We start from the raw sequence: 15,843 nt of genomic DNA, 5'->3' as shown, positions 1-15,843 counted from the left end.
GCTTGCTGAGACTAATTGACTTACACCTGCACACTACAGCCCACATTGTCTATTGTGATAGCAGAGACATACCTTGAAGGAGGCCCTTCATTTTTATTTTTTATTTGTTATTTTCAAAGCTTTTTTCTCATTTTTAATTTTTATTTGTATTTTTCTACTTTTCTCAAAATTTTTTCTTTCTTCTTTCTTTTTTTCTTTTCTTTCCCTCTTTCTCTCACTCTCTTGCTCTTCCACATTGTTCTTCATCTCCCTTTTTGCTGCCCTAATTCAGATTTCTTCTTTCTTTTTCTTTTCTTCTCATTTTTTCCTTCTTTTGATTGTCATTAGTTTCAAATGAAAGTGAATACAGTTTCTAGCTTCCCTATTGCTGATAGATTGTTCTGTTCTTATCTTTGTTCTTTCATTCTGTTGTTTCCTCTTGTCTTCAACAGTTCCCTGAAGTTTGTGTGATCTTCCTGTGTCCTCTGGCCTCACTTCTAATCTTTCCTTTTCCTTCTACCTATCTATCCCTCCCTCCCCAACTCCTTCTAAGTCCCCATCCCAAAAGGTAAAGTTGCTATATTGAAGAGTCTATAACTATAAGCATATTTTGGGCTGGTCCTTGATTTTGATTTAATTCACACAGTTAAAGGTGTTAGATTAATTACTACCACAAATTGTCATTTTCTGAGATGTACTTTATATTATTATTATCGCTGATTGTATTACTTGGGCTGTGGTGTTGTGATTGATCTAATTAGTTATCCTTCTGGTATAATGAAAATAAGGTTGCCCCAGAGTCATTAGAGATTCAAAACCTTAAGACAAGCTATATTTGGAAGACACCTCTGAAAAGCAATCATTCCATAAGGGTTCTAAATACAAGCAACAAACATACCTACAATAACCAATATCAAAGTTTCAACCCAGGAATTAAACCAAGGACAGTACCAAAAACAAAAATAGAAATGAGAAGACATGTAAGCAAGGCTCAATCCCAGACTTTCAGCACACCAAAGGCAAACTCTGGGGGAAACGAGGTGGAAAAGTCTGATAATCAACCACCTGGACATCCTAAACTGACAGCACAGGAAGTAACATAACAGATGAATGAGGCTCTAGAAAAATTCAAAACAGAAATAATTTCCCAGACAACTACAGAGATGGTGAGCAGAATGAAAGACATGATTAGAGACTCTAGAACAGAAAAAGATAAAAAAAATAGATAAGTTCAGGATATTAATGGAAGCTATGAATGCCCAACATAGGAAGAAATGGAAATCATGAACACCCAACAAAGGAAAGAAATGGAATCCATGAAACAGATTCAAACAGATATCCAGGAGATTAAAAACTCTATTGAAAGTATACACTGCAGACTGAGCCAATCTGAAGACAGAATATCAGATATAGAAGACAGGATGGTGGTCAGTGACCATGAAAAGAGAGATCTCTTAAAACTTGTAAGGGAACATGAGACATCAGTCCAACAGCTCCTAGATGACACAAAGAAAAATAATATAAGGCTGATAGGAATCCATAAAAAAGCAGGAGAAAGTATAAATGACATAATAAAACTGTTCACACAATTAATGACAGAAAACTTCCCAAACAGAGCAAAAGAATTTGACATACAGATAAGAGAGGCATATAGGACTCCAACTAACCATGATGAAAAAAAATCTACACCTAGACATATAATAATCAAGATCCCAGAAACCCAACAGAAGAACAAAATACTACAAGCAGAGTAAAGAAACAAATCACATACAAAGGAAAGCCCATCAGAATCACAACAGACTTTTCAACACAAACCCTCAAATCAAGGAGAGCCTGGAGTGAGATATTTCAAACTCTAAAAGAAAACAACCTCCAATCTAGACTGATGTATCCTGAAAAACTATCTTTCAAAATTTGTGGGGATATAAAATACTTCCATAACAAAGAACACCTGAGAAACTTCATGAATACCAAACCAGCACTCCAAACAATTCTAAAAAATATTGTAGAAAAAGACAATGAAAGTTACAACTCCATGAGGCACAACAGAGCAAATCCATCAGGCAAGGCAAGAAATTAAAAGGAGAAGGGGAAAAAAAAGACAACAGGAAAATAACATGACAATGATAAGTCAATACACATCAGTTATAACCATCAATGTTAATGGGTTCAACTCAGCAATTAAAAGAAACAGACAGAATGCATTAAGAAGAAAAATCCAATAATATGCTGTATATAAGAAACACATCTAGTTCAAAAAGAAACTCATAGAGTGAAATTAAAAGAATGGAAAACTAGAAATGAACCAAGCTTTTGAACAAATGGACTTAATAGATGTCTACAGAGTCTTCCACCCCACAAAATCAGAATACACATTCTTTTCAGCTGCACATGGGTCATTCTCCAAAATAGACCACATACTCGGTCATACAACATGTTTAAGTAAATGCAAAGGAATTGAAGTTATCCCCTGTATATTATCAGACCATGGTGCAATTAAACTGGAGATCAATAGCATATGAACTGCAAGAACTTCACAAACACATGGAAATTAAATAACTCTTTCCTGAACAACTAATGGGTCACAGAGGAAATTAAAGAAGAAATTAGTCAAGTTTTTGCAATTAAATGATAATGGCAGTAAAACATGCAGGAATCTATGGGACACAAAGCAGTTCTATGAGGGAAATTCATAGCAGTGAATGCCCACACTAGGAAAACAGAGTGAGCTCCAATAAACAACCTAATGCTGAATCTTAAGCTCCTAGAAAGAGAAGAGTAAGAAAAACCCAAAGCTTGTACAAGGGAGGAAATTATAAAGATCAGAGCAGAAATCAATGCAATGGAGACTAAGAGAACAATAGAAAAAATCAATGAATCAAAGAGTTGGTTTTATGAAAGAATGAAAAAAATTGATAAACCCTTAGCCAACCTTATCAAAAAAAGGAAACAAAAGGCTCAAATTCATGCAATTAGGAATGAAAAAAGTGAAGTCACAACAGATCCAGCAGAAATCCAGAGGATCATCAATACTTACTTTGAGAACTTGTACTCTAAGAAAATGGAAAACACAGAAGAAATGGACAGATTTCTAGATACTTAAGTGAAATAAATAGGACACACATGTGTAAATACCGAATCGTTTCTCTGGTGTGAGAAACTGAAAGTGTAAATGAGAATCAAAACATACAATAGATAATGTGAAATAGGAAGAAAAGGTCCAAAGGGGAAGGGGAAAGGGAAGTGAAAGGGGTAGGGGAAAAGAAAGAAGGGGATGGAAAAAATATGAGAAAATGTAAACAAAGTCTTTGTAAACAGGGAGGGGTGGAGGGGCTGAAGGGAGGGCAGGGGAATGGGAAAAGAATAAGAACCAAGATATATCATGTAAAGGTACAAATTCCCAATGATGAATGTCACCATACTGTATACCTAAAGTGTACCAATAAACTTAATGAATAAAAAAAAAAGAAAAACACAGAGCACTCCTCCTGCATCCAAGAAATTTACAAATGAGTAGGTTACAGGATAGTGGGAGAGAGAGTATGGCGACCTGTGAAAACTTTCATCACTTTCTCTCTCCTTTATAAAGAGCTACCTTTCCAACACATTCCTATGAATGAAGAGAGTTTAAGAGCTAAAACATTTTTTGTCTTTTGAAATCTGTATTTCTAGACATAAGGATTAGTTTTTAAAAATGCAAATGTCTCTAGAGGAAAAGAATTGATAGGAAATGTATGTATAATTATTCAAGAGGATTTATTAGGTAGGCAGAGGCAAAAGAAGGTGTAATGATAACCAGCATTTGGGAACGCTAGAGAATCCAGTCACTGTTCAACCCAAGAACATGGAAGCCACAGGACAAAAGGATCAAGAATGCAGTAACAGTAACCTAAGTTGAAGGCCTGAAAGCTCCCCAGAGAGTGGCTGGTATGAGTCTGTGTTGGAAGACCGAAGAAAATGGAGTCTGATGTTCACAGCAGCACCAAAAGATGCACCTGCTCAAACAAAATAGAGCTACCAAAAAAAAGAAAACCAAGCGGGCTGGGGATGTAGCTCTGTGGTGCCGTGCCTGCCTTGCAAGTGCAAGGTCCTGAGTTTGATCCCCAGTACTTAAAAGAAAAGATACCAACATTCTCCTTCTTTTCTTTTTATTCCATCCAAGCTATAAGCCAATTGGTTGGTGTCATCAAGGGTCTTTCCCCTATCAGCAGTCATCTCTGGAGATACCCCACAAACACACCCAAAAGTCTGCATCACTAATCTGCTGTTTCCCAATCCACTCAAGTTGGCATAACACAGCTAATGGTCACAGTATGTTAATTAATCTACTTAAGGAGAAATGTGGAAAAGAAGATATGGAATTGTATGAAAATAGTGTTTGAGTGAGAACATCATCATGAAGGGCTGATGTACATGAATATGGCATTTCTCACTCAGTCAGGGTGACTGTAGAAACTATGGGGTGCACTCACGTGTATCTCTATGGTGCAATGAACAACATTTTAAAACCGGTTAGATATCCTGCTTCTTTTACTAAATGAATTGATTGTTCAATAGGCCACAGTATCTATGTGGTTCATAAATATTTGTTCTGACCCTGTACAGCATTGACTCTAGTTCAGCCTTTCCTTTAGTTCTTTGAAGTGCTTGGTACTCTTCCTGATGTTCTGTGCTAGCAAAGAGACTTAGAATACATGCACCATAGTAAGAGAGGTTTTCTTAATGAACTCCATTTTCTTTTTGTTAAATACATTTTAGGTATACAATTCATTTACATTTATCATTGGGTGTTTGTAACTGTACATGATATATCTTGGTTCTTATTTTTTCTCCATTACCTGTGCACCCTTCACCCCCTCCACCCTTCCCTATTTACATAGACATCATTTCCATTTTTTTTTTCATTTCTCATAGTTATTCCTTTCCCTCTTTTCCTTTCCCCTTCCCCTCCCTTCACCACTTTGTCTTTGGACCTTTTTTCCTTTTTCAGATTATCAATTATTCATTTTAATCATTTTAACCCTTGTTTACACTATCAGATTCTCACACTAGAGAAACTATTTAGTATTTACACATGTGTGTCCTATTTATTTCACTTAAAATTATGACCTCAATATGCATCCATTTAGCTATAAATGACTTTAGTTTTCATTCTTTATGGCTGAGTGGTGCTCCATTTTATTTAAAAAACCACATTTTCTTTATCCAGTTTCCAGTTGATGGGCACTTGGGCTGCTTCCAAGCTTCAGCTATTACAAACTGTGCCAATATGAACATGGGTGCACATATACAGCTGTGGTATGATTCTTTTAACTCTTTGGGGAAGATACCCAGCAGGGGAATAGCTGGGTCAAATGGGACCTCTAGTCCTAGCTCTTTGAGGTATCTCCATACTGATGTCCACAGTGATTGCACCAGTCTGCTCTCCCACCAACAATGGAGAAGGGTTCCTTTCTCCCCACAGCCCCACCAGCATTTGTTATTGGTTGATTTCTTGATAGCAGCCATTCTTTGTGGGGTGAGGTGGAATCTCAGTGTTGTTTTCATCTGTATCCCTCGAATGACCAGTGATGTTGAACATTTTTTCATATATTTGTTTGCTGCTTTTACTTCTTTGTGTGAGAAGTGTCTGTTCATTTCAGATGCCCATTTTTACATCCCTTGCTCCTGGGTAGGAAGAACCAATATAGTGAAAATGGCCATACTTCCAAAACTACTATATAGATTCAATGCAATGCCAATTGAAATTCCAACAATACTTTTCACAGAACTAGAGAAAACAATCCAAAAATTCATTTGGAACCAGAAGAGACCTAGAATAGCTAAAGCAATTCTAAGCAACAGAGACATGGCTGGTGGTATCACAATCCCTAACATGAAACTATACTACAAAGCTACTATGATAAAATCAGCATGGTACTGGCAACAGAACAGATCTCAGGATCACTGGAATAGATTAGAAGATGCAGAAACAATGCCAGACATACTCAGCCACCTCATCTTTGACAAAGGAGCCAACCACCATCATGGGAGGAAAGATAGCCTATTTAATAAATGGTGTTGGAAAAACTGGATTTCAACCTGCCAAAGATTAATACTAGACCCATACCTATCACTGTGCACTAAACTGAGATCAAAGTGGATTAAAGATCTAAATATTAAAACAGAAACACTAAACTTGCTGGAAGATAAGTTAGGTAGAACTCTTGACATTGGCATAGGAAAAGACCTCATGAACAAAACCTCAGCAGCATGAGAACTAGCAGAAAGAATCAACAACTGGGATCTCATCTTATTAAAAAGCTTCTGTACTGCAAAAGAAACCACCAACAGAGCTAACAGACAACCTACAATATGGGAAAAAAATTTTAGTACCTGTACCTCAGACAAAGGACTACTATCTAGAATATATAAAGAATTGAAAAAATCAGACACCTCAAATTCAACAAACTCCATTTTCTAACAAATTATTTTTTCATGTGTGTAAGAAACCCTATTTATTTATTTATTTATTTATTTTCTGAGACTAATCTTTTCATGCTGGCTTTCAAAGCTTTACCACTAGCTATCTGTGATAAGTTTCTGGGGAGAGAATGAAGTACTCAGCATCCACTTTTATTCCTTTTTCTGTTTTTTTCTGCTTGCCAATGACTACAACCCCAGGAACTACATTTCCTAGAATACTTTGTGTTCAGTGTTCTCAATTGATTGGCCTTCTGCTCAGCAGACGTACTTGCGCAAGATTTGAAAAGAAGGGAGGCAGAAGTCAGTTTATTCTTACTAAGCCATAGAATATTGGATTCATAGGGATGAATTTTACAGCAATCTGTTATCATTTGCTACTTACCTGCCACAATTGTGTGCAGGAAATTGCCATTGGTTTTCTGCAGATTTTTGATCTCTAGATGAGTTTCTGACTTTGTCCAGGGATTTCTATGGTTTGTGATCTCCTCATTCCTTGTCTTATATTTTCACTGTTTGAAATATGTAAAATGGCTTCTGCATTTCTAACTTAACCATTTCTATATTATATGTAATATAAACTCTCCTACAGCCCTTTCCATATTATATGAAATGTAAACTCTTTAAAAAAGATTCATAAAATAGGCAAAACATGGACTAACTCCATGCTTTCGTCTATTCCTTTAGCTCTTCATTTGTTCTACTTATGCAAATCCATCTCTGTTGCTCTCTGTGAAACATTCCTTACTCCTAAGCCCTCACTAAATCACCAGTTTTTGACTCTTGCAGTAGTAGTAGCTTATAGCAAGCAATTTTTCAGTTTCAATTTTAATTCTCTTTTCATTGCTATTTTAAATTGTATTTGTCTTTTTCATTTTCTGATTTTTATTAGTATATGCTCAAAGTACATAATATTTACATCCCTTGCAGGGAATTGGTACACATACTAACACATTTTAATTCCTTTTTTCATCCTCTTTCCATCCCTCCCTTGATCCTCTTCCTTTGTTTTTTAATACCTTAAAGATATTAAATTATAAACTCCATGAAAACCAGTCTATTCTTTATTGTTTTGGCTCTTTTCTAGAGGCAAGATAATATAGGATACAGAATTAGCTAGATAAACACAAACAAAAAACCTCTGTGCTTTGATATTATGATTGTAAGAGTTATATATGTTCATTACATAACATTCAGAAAAGGCAAACATATATAAAGAAGATAAATATATTCTCAATCTTCTAATTCGCAACTTATCACTATTAAAAGTAAATTTCATTCATGAATTTTTAAATATAATTTGAATTATATTAGATATAGGAATAAAGTTTTGCACATCATTTTTAATATTATAAAAATATTTTGTCATCATTAAAAATTCCATAGGAGTACTGAGATTGCTTTGTATTTGATTATACAAGTGTGCCATCATTTTTAAACTATTTTTATTGCTGAATATTTAGGTTGTTTATATATGTTTTGCTACAAATAACACTGCAGTAAAACTCATATATAAAACTTCTTAGAATTATAAAAATGTTTCAACATATTGTTTCCTTAAAATCAGAGGCCTCAGATTCTAAATAAACAGTGTAATAACTGAGTAGCAAAGAGTTATGAGAATGTAGAAGAGAAAGGTAAAAATATTTGATGGCATGGAGTCTCTCAGACATTGATTGAGTGAATAAAGAAATGAATAAATTATTGAATGAATGAGTGAAATAGTCTTATTGAAAACACATTTCTTCTATTACACACAAGGGAAACAGTTGAATGCTATATTTAGAAATGTACTTTAAAACAACATGTGTCATTTACACAGACAAAGTTCTGTTGGTTCCATTTCTTGAGATATATAATTTCTTATACTCTATACTGCATCTCTTATTGATTTGAACTTCCCCAAAAAGTTAAAACTCAATCCCATATCAACATTATCAAGAATCTATGAGGGGAAATAATTTCACTTCTCATTTTTACTTAAGATCAAATGACTTAAATCTACTGAAATCCAGAGGAGTTACATTGAAAGCCTTTGGAAGACAAGTAAGTGGCACTTTGATATTGTGTTTTGTTTGAATAGAAACAGACTTCATGGGGGAAGAGGAGGAAGAGGGGCAACAATGGAGTATTAATGTGTGTCAATGCAAATATCCTGGGCCAAAATAGAAATATTTTAAGTCTTAATCATTTTAGGGAACTGCTCTGAGAGCTATGACCTCAATGAGCCATGTGATGAGATCATTTCTCAGTTGAAGTAGTTACAGAGAGGGAACAATTCTATCTTTGTTCCCTCTCTGTAGCTGCTGGGCAATCAATTCCTGGAATTGGCATCTAGCATATTGGACCCTGATAGTTTCTTTTTGCCATATTGGTTGTTGATAAAACTGGAAGACCACATCACATATCAGTAAAATGTAGGGGGAAACAAAAGTCAAATTTCATCTAATAAAGGAAATAATTTGCTCTGCTGACAGTCCTTAAATTTTTAGCCCTTAGGACATTGAGTTAGCTGCATGATGAAAAACATCAGAGAAGGAAGTTATTTTTTGTTTCTTTTTTAAAAAACAATTTTAACAAAATCAATGAGCAAGATGCCTTTCAATAAGTGTTGCAAAAGAAAATCTTGAAAGAAGAAAAGCAGAATAAAACAATGCTGGTTTAGGTAGTGGAGTGAGGGTTCACCTTTCAGGAACTTCTAGACAGCCTTCTCTTTTGTTTGGGATGAGTGATGAATAGTTGTTTTTGCCCATAATTTGTCATCTCACACACTGGGCTCTTGGCACCCTGATATATGTGTAGCCAAAAGAGCTAAGGAGGTGATGTCTATCACAGCTCTCACTTTGGTGCTTGGTGTTGACAGGAGCAGTACTCAAGGTGGAGCATATAAGCTGCAGATCATCATGCTGGGTGACCTAGGAATAGGTAAATTGTAAATGCTCCGAATATGCTTTAACAATGAGTATTTCCTAAGAGAACCTTTCTGATAGCTTCTCAATGCTTGTGGCACCTAAATCTTTGCTGATGTGGCCTCAATCATATTGTCTGTCTTGTCCCCTCCTGCTCCTGACTAATAATGCACTTCTAGATACCCAGATTACTCACCATTTCCAGAATGCATTTTGACTCACTCTGTCCTTATTTGCCTAATAAGTGTTTCACCTCTTCACTGTTTTGAACATTCCAACCTCAAAGCTCAACTAAAATAACCATTTCTAAATGAACTTAGATGTCTCATCTGCTGGAAAAAATAATTACTCCATCCTCTGTTGGCCAATAGCCTTTCTTCTTTGTCCTGATGAGTACTTAGTATATTATTTGTCATTGTGAATAAGTCTATCTTTCAAGTGGTATTCCTTCAGAAGAGAAGAAATAATGTGCCACTCATTTGTAATAGGCTCCCTCATCTATTTGTAGAATGTACAGTACCAAATAAATACTTTCCAGGCTCATGTTGAATTAATACATGCTAAAAATTTGGCAATATAAATTATTACCTAACACTACAAGAGTGAGAACATTAGCAAACAAACCAGGGATATTGGTGCTTCTTTACTTAAATTTAAAAACAGCATCTGTGATTCGGACCTATTGGCTAGTACTATTACATACAGTATCTAGAATTATAAAACTGCTAAGATACCAGTACTAGCCTGGAGAATTCTTTCCTGAAAGTCATTCTGATTTTTGCCTCACTGTTACCTTGAACTGTTGTTATCTTCAATGTTCCATGTCTCTGTGATCCAGTAATTTTCTGTGTTAACTACTAGCGACTGAGTCAGAGGAACAGCTCCTGGTGACAACTCAGCAATCATCTCACCCTTCCCTCCCTCACTAGTCTCTCCATCCCTCTGAAGTTTATTTCATCCTTTCACAACTATTCGTAGACATCTTCTCTTAAGACACAATTTTGAAAGGGCACAGGAAAGTGAACAAGAAAGGTCTCATTTCTTCTTTCAGGGGAAAGATGGAGTAGGGATTGGAACTGTGTTTCAAGGTCTTTTCTTCTCTCTCTCTGTTTTCCTGATTGTACTCTGGATGACACAGTTACTAAGTCTAGAATTTAGGTTATGATCAATGTGAAGAGGACAGACCAGATAACAAAAGCAATATCAAATAAAAACAGCAAAAACAGGGACATCACTCTTCCTGATTTCAAAGTCAGATACAAATTTAGGGTAATAGAAACAGCATGGTACTGGTATAAACACACATTAACTAGTGGAAGAGAGAAGAAAGCCTAGAAATAAACCCATTCATTGGCAGTGTATTTCTGACAAAGATGCCAAGGACATAGAGTAGAAACAAAAGAGTTTCTTCAAAAAATGGTGCTGTGAAAACAGAATCTCACATCAGAGGAATGAAATTAGGACCTCATCTCAAAACATATTAAAAAAAATTAACTCAAAATGGATGAAAAAAGACTTAAATATAAGACCTGAAATTATAAAACTGTCAGAAGACATAGGAAAAAATTTGATGACGTTAGTCTCAAAAATAATTTTTTGGCTAAGACTCAAAGTAAAAAAAGGCAACAAAAGCAAAAAATAGACAAATGGAATTACATTAAATAGAATGCCCCCAAACAGGAAAGCAATAGAATCAAGACAGAGAAAAGATCATATATAAAAGGGGGAAAACTTTTTGTAAGCTGTATATCTGCTAAGGGGTTATTGCCCAATGTATATATAAAATTGCTATATAGATTCAATGCAATCCCAATTGAAATCCCAGCAGCATACTTCATGGACCTTGAGAAAAACAATCCAAAAATTCATTTGGAACAAGAAGAGCCCCACAATAGCAAAAGCAATTCTAGGTAACAGAGGCATGGCAGGAGGTATCACAACCCCCAACTTGAAACTATACTACAAAGCTACTGTGGTAGAAACAGGATGATACTGGCAAAGAAACAGACTTGAGGACCAGTGGAACAGATTAGAAGATGCAGAAACAACTGCAGACACACTCAGCCACTTCATCTTTGACAAAGGAGCCAAACACCCTCACTAGAGGAAAGACAGCCTCTTTAATAAATAGTGCTGGAGAAATTGGGTTTCAACTTGCCAAAGATTAAAACTAGACCTATATCTCTCACCATGCACTAAACTAACATCAAAATGGATTAAAGATCTAAATATTAAAACAGAAATGCTGAACCAGCTGGAAGAGAGGTTAGGTGGAACTCTTGAAGACATTTGTGTAGGAAAAGACTTTGTAAACAAAACCTTAGTTGCCTGTGAACTAGCACAAACAATCAATAAGGGGGATCTCTTCTTATTAAAAGGCTTCTGCACAGCAAGAGAAACCACCAGCAGTGTGAAGAGACAACCCACAATGTGGGAAAAAATTTTCACCAGTGGTCCCTCAGACAAAAGTCTACAATCTAGAATCTATAAAGAACTTAAAAATCAGACCTCCCAAATTTAAAGACCCAATCCAAAAATGGGCATCTGAAATGAACAGACATTTCTCACACAAAGAAGTAGAAATGACAAATAAACATGAAAAAATGTTCAACATCACTGGTCATTCGAGAGATGCAAATGAAAATAATGCTGAGATTACACCTCACTCCAAAAATAATGGCTGCTATCATGAAATCAACCAATAACAAATGCTGGTGGGACTGTGCAGAAAGAGGAACACTGCTTCACTGCTGGTGGGAGTGTATACTGGTGCAACCACTGTGGAAATCAGTACGGAGATAACTCAAAGAACGAGGATTGGAAGTCCCATTTGACCCAGCTATTCCCCTGCTGGGTATGTTCCTTAAAGAATTAAAAGAAACATACCACGGTGATATATGTGCACCCATGTTCATAGCAGCACTGTTTGTAATAGCTAGAACTTGGAAACAGCCCAAATGCCCATCAGCTGGAGACTGGATAAAGAAAAAGTGGTTTTTGTTATAAAGTGGAATACTACTCAGACATCAAAAAATGAGAAATTAGAGACTTTTATTGCTAAATGAATGCACATTGAGGCGATACTCTTAAGTGAAATAATAGGACACACATGTGTAAATACCAAATAGTTTCTCTGGTGTGAGAAACTGAAAGTGTACATAAGGACTAAAAGGTGTAATAGATAATGTGAACTACTAAGAAAAGGGGCAAATGGGAAGGGTAAGTGGAAGAGGTAGGGGAAAGGAAAGAAGGTAATGGAATTAATATGAGAAAATGGAAAAAAAGAAACAAAGTCTTTGTAAATAGTGAGGAATGGAGGGGTTGAAGGGAAGCAGGGGAAGGGGGAAAAATAAGTACCATGAGACATTATCTAAAGGTGCCAATTTCCAACGATGAATGTTATTGTATTGTGCACCTAAAATGTACCAATAAAAGGATATACAAAAAAAAAAAAATGAACTCAAGCAACTCCATGACCACAAAGTAATCCAATTAAACATGGGCAAAGGAGCTAAAAAAAATTCTTAAAAGAAGACATACAATAGATATATAAGAAAATGTTTATTATTACTGGAAAATGCAAGTCAAAACTACAATGAGACTTAACATCATGATAGATTGGCTATTAGAAAGAAAAATCTAGGAATAAGTGTTACAAAGGATGTAGAGCATGGGGAAAACTTGCATAGCATTGATAGGAATGTGAGTAACTGCAGCCACTATTTACCAATATAAACAGTGTTGTATAGCAATTCCTGAAAAACTTAAAAATAGAACTACTATATGATCCAGGAATCCTCCTACTGAGCATATATTTACAGTTAATAAAACTGGTTCATTGAAGAGATTACTATACTCCCATGTAGCAATTTTCATAGTAGTTAAGACACGGAAACAACTAAAATACCCAACAACTGATGAATGGATAAAGGCCACAGACACAATAGAACATTATTCAGCCATAAAAAGATGAAATGCTTTCAAATTCTACTACAAAGCCAGAGTAACAGAAACAGCATCATATTGGCACAAAAAAGACACATTAGACCTGTGGAACAGGATAGAAGACACAGAAGCAAACCTACATAACTATAGCCATCTAAGTTTTGTTTTTGAAGTCAGATATTTAATATTTAGTTGTTCCAAAACAATTTCAAGCAAATACCAACTGGAAGACCAAGTCCAGGAATTCATAGAGGAAACAATCTCCCAAACGACAAGGAATATCAAGGAGATCTTCTTCCATTTGAGTAGTACTGGTAGTATAATGCTGCCAGTAAGCCAGTGTATTCAGATTATGGAGTGTTTACCCCATCATCAATTTTCAGAATGCTCCAGACAGTTTCAGTTGCTAGGATTAGAGCACTGACTGAAACCAACAAAGGCTGGACAACCATTTCCTCCAGAATGATGGAAATACCACCCTTTCGGATATTAATGCCTATAGTTTTTTCTCCTTGGGCATGACGATTTCTTAGTTCTGTTACTGTAGAAATGGGATTCTGGCCAACATTTTCAGCTAGTGTAGATGGAATGATTTCCATAGCATCTCTGAAAGCACAGACACAGTAGGATTCCATACCACTTAGTGATCTTGAATATTCGGTCAATCTCAGGGCCAACTCTATTTCTGGACCACCACCTCCTGCAATAAGAGTTCTCTTCTTCACTAAGCAGCAAATAACACACAGGGCATCGTGAATGGAACATTCAGCTTCTTCCATCACCAGTTTGTTAGAGCCACGAACAACAATTGTAACTGTTTTCCCAGTGCTTGCACAGCTGGTAATCTTGAACAGTTTTCCAGAACCATTTAAACTGACCTCCTCAGCTAACTCAGCAGAACCTAGCATGTCAGCAGTGAATTGGTCAAAGGAGAGACTGGCTTGGTTCCAATTGTCTTACAAATGAACTCAATGTCTTCTCTTTCAATATCCTTAACCACCATAATTTTCACTTGTTCAGAAAATGTAATGCAAGATCACTAAGAACATCTCTTAGGAGAGACTTGTGTATGAGAAGGACATTACATCCTGTTTTTTAAATTTGCTTCACTAAATTTAAAATATAGGCTCTTTCTTCTCGCAGCACTTTGGTCCATCTGGGCATAGTCAGAAACTACTATTTGATTATCCATATCTGTTTTGGGAGCAGATAAGCAAAACTGAATGAGCCCAATTTTAGCATTTTCAACTCTGGTTATGCCAGAATTTGCCACTTTTTGGGTCAGAACTAACCCTTCCACCAACTCACAGTCATCAATGGTCTCACCAAGCTTCTTAACTATTTTAATATCTCCAAGATCCACACTAGTCACCATGGCAGGGTCAATCACTTTCATTACTACATTTACACTCATTGGAGAAAGCAGATTTGAATACTGGGAAACTGCCTTTGAGTTCAGTAAAGTGGTCGCACTATTTAATAAAGTTTCTCTGTCACTCAGTTCCACAGGCTGAGCCATGTCAGTCAAGATTTCAAGGCCCTTTTCCAAAGCCTCCTGGAATGACTTGGAAATGATGGTTGGATGAATCCCTTTCTGAAGAAGCTTAGTACAGAAATCTAAGAGAGAGCCAGGAGTGATGATCACTGATGTAGTGCCATCTCCTGCTTCTGTATCTTGAGCCTTAGACAGTTCCACCAGCATTTTGGCTGCTGGATGTAACACTTGCATTTGTCTCAGAATGGCGGCACCATCACTTGTAATGGTCATATCACCTTTTCCATCTTGAATCATTTTATCCATTCCTTTAGGTCCAAGGCTTGTTCTAACAGCATCAGCAACAGCTTTGGTTGCCGAAGTGTTGCTGAAGCGGATCTGGGCCGGCTTGTGAAGCTCCTGATAGGTGCTTTTCCCGCGGCTGCCAGCAGTCCCAGCAGGGGCCCCACTCCGGGGTGCCATGTTCTCTGGCATGGCAAATTTAACTAAGTTTGCGCTGCCTGCAGCCACCTAATTCTTGAAAAAGGAGGCAAAAAACATGCATTAGAGAAAAGATAGCCTTTCGACAAATGGTGCTAGGAAAACTGAATATCCATGTGTAGATAACTGACACTAATTCCTTATCTCTCACTCTTTAAAAATGTCAACTCAAAATGAGTCAAAGACCTGAAACTTGGACACTGCTGAAAGAAAACATAAGAGCAACACTTGAAGCCAAGGCACAGGCAAAATCTTCCTGACTAGGACTCCAAAAGCCTACAGATCAATAGTAAGAATCAACAAATGGGACTACATGAAATTAATAATCTTTTGCAACTTACCCCAAATACTAAGGCAAGCAACTGATTCACCAGAAATAGCTTTTTTCTCATTAAAAATAATATTTTTTGCTCTAAGAGCTTCTGCTAGTAAAACAACAAAATAAAATTTGTGAGGTGTGTTTCCAATAAAATTTAAAAAAATACTCTTGCAAAGTAAGAGAAACAACTGACAGAGTTAAGAGACAATGTACAAAATTAGAGAAAATGTTTCTGAGCTACTCCTCTGACAGAG

At 36.3% G+C, this 15,843-nt stretch overlaps 1 pseudogene; it reads right to left on the bottom strand.

Annotated features, from left to right (window-relative positions):
- Window positions 1–13,645: 13,645 nt before the first annotated feature.
- On the bottom strand, window positions 13,646–15,266 carry LOC101709578 (T-complex protein 1 subunit delta pseudogene; annotated as a pseudogene).
- Between the last annotated feature and the right edge of the window lie 577 nt (window positions 15,267–15,843).

Source organism: Heterocephalus glaber, unplaced genomic scaffold (assembly GCF_053883595.1).
Source record: "Heterocephalus glaber isolate CG9 unplaced genomic scaffold, H.glaber_assembly_v1.0 deba00001465, whole genome shotgun sequence".
In the NCBI taxonomy this organism is placed as follows: Eukaryota; Metazoa; Chordata; class Mammalia; order Rodentia; family Bathyergidae; genus Heterocephalus; species Heterocephalus glaber.
Note: the sequence above shows the minus strand (reverse complement) of the source record. Positions and strands in the feature narration are given on the sequence as shown.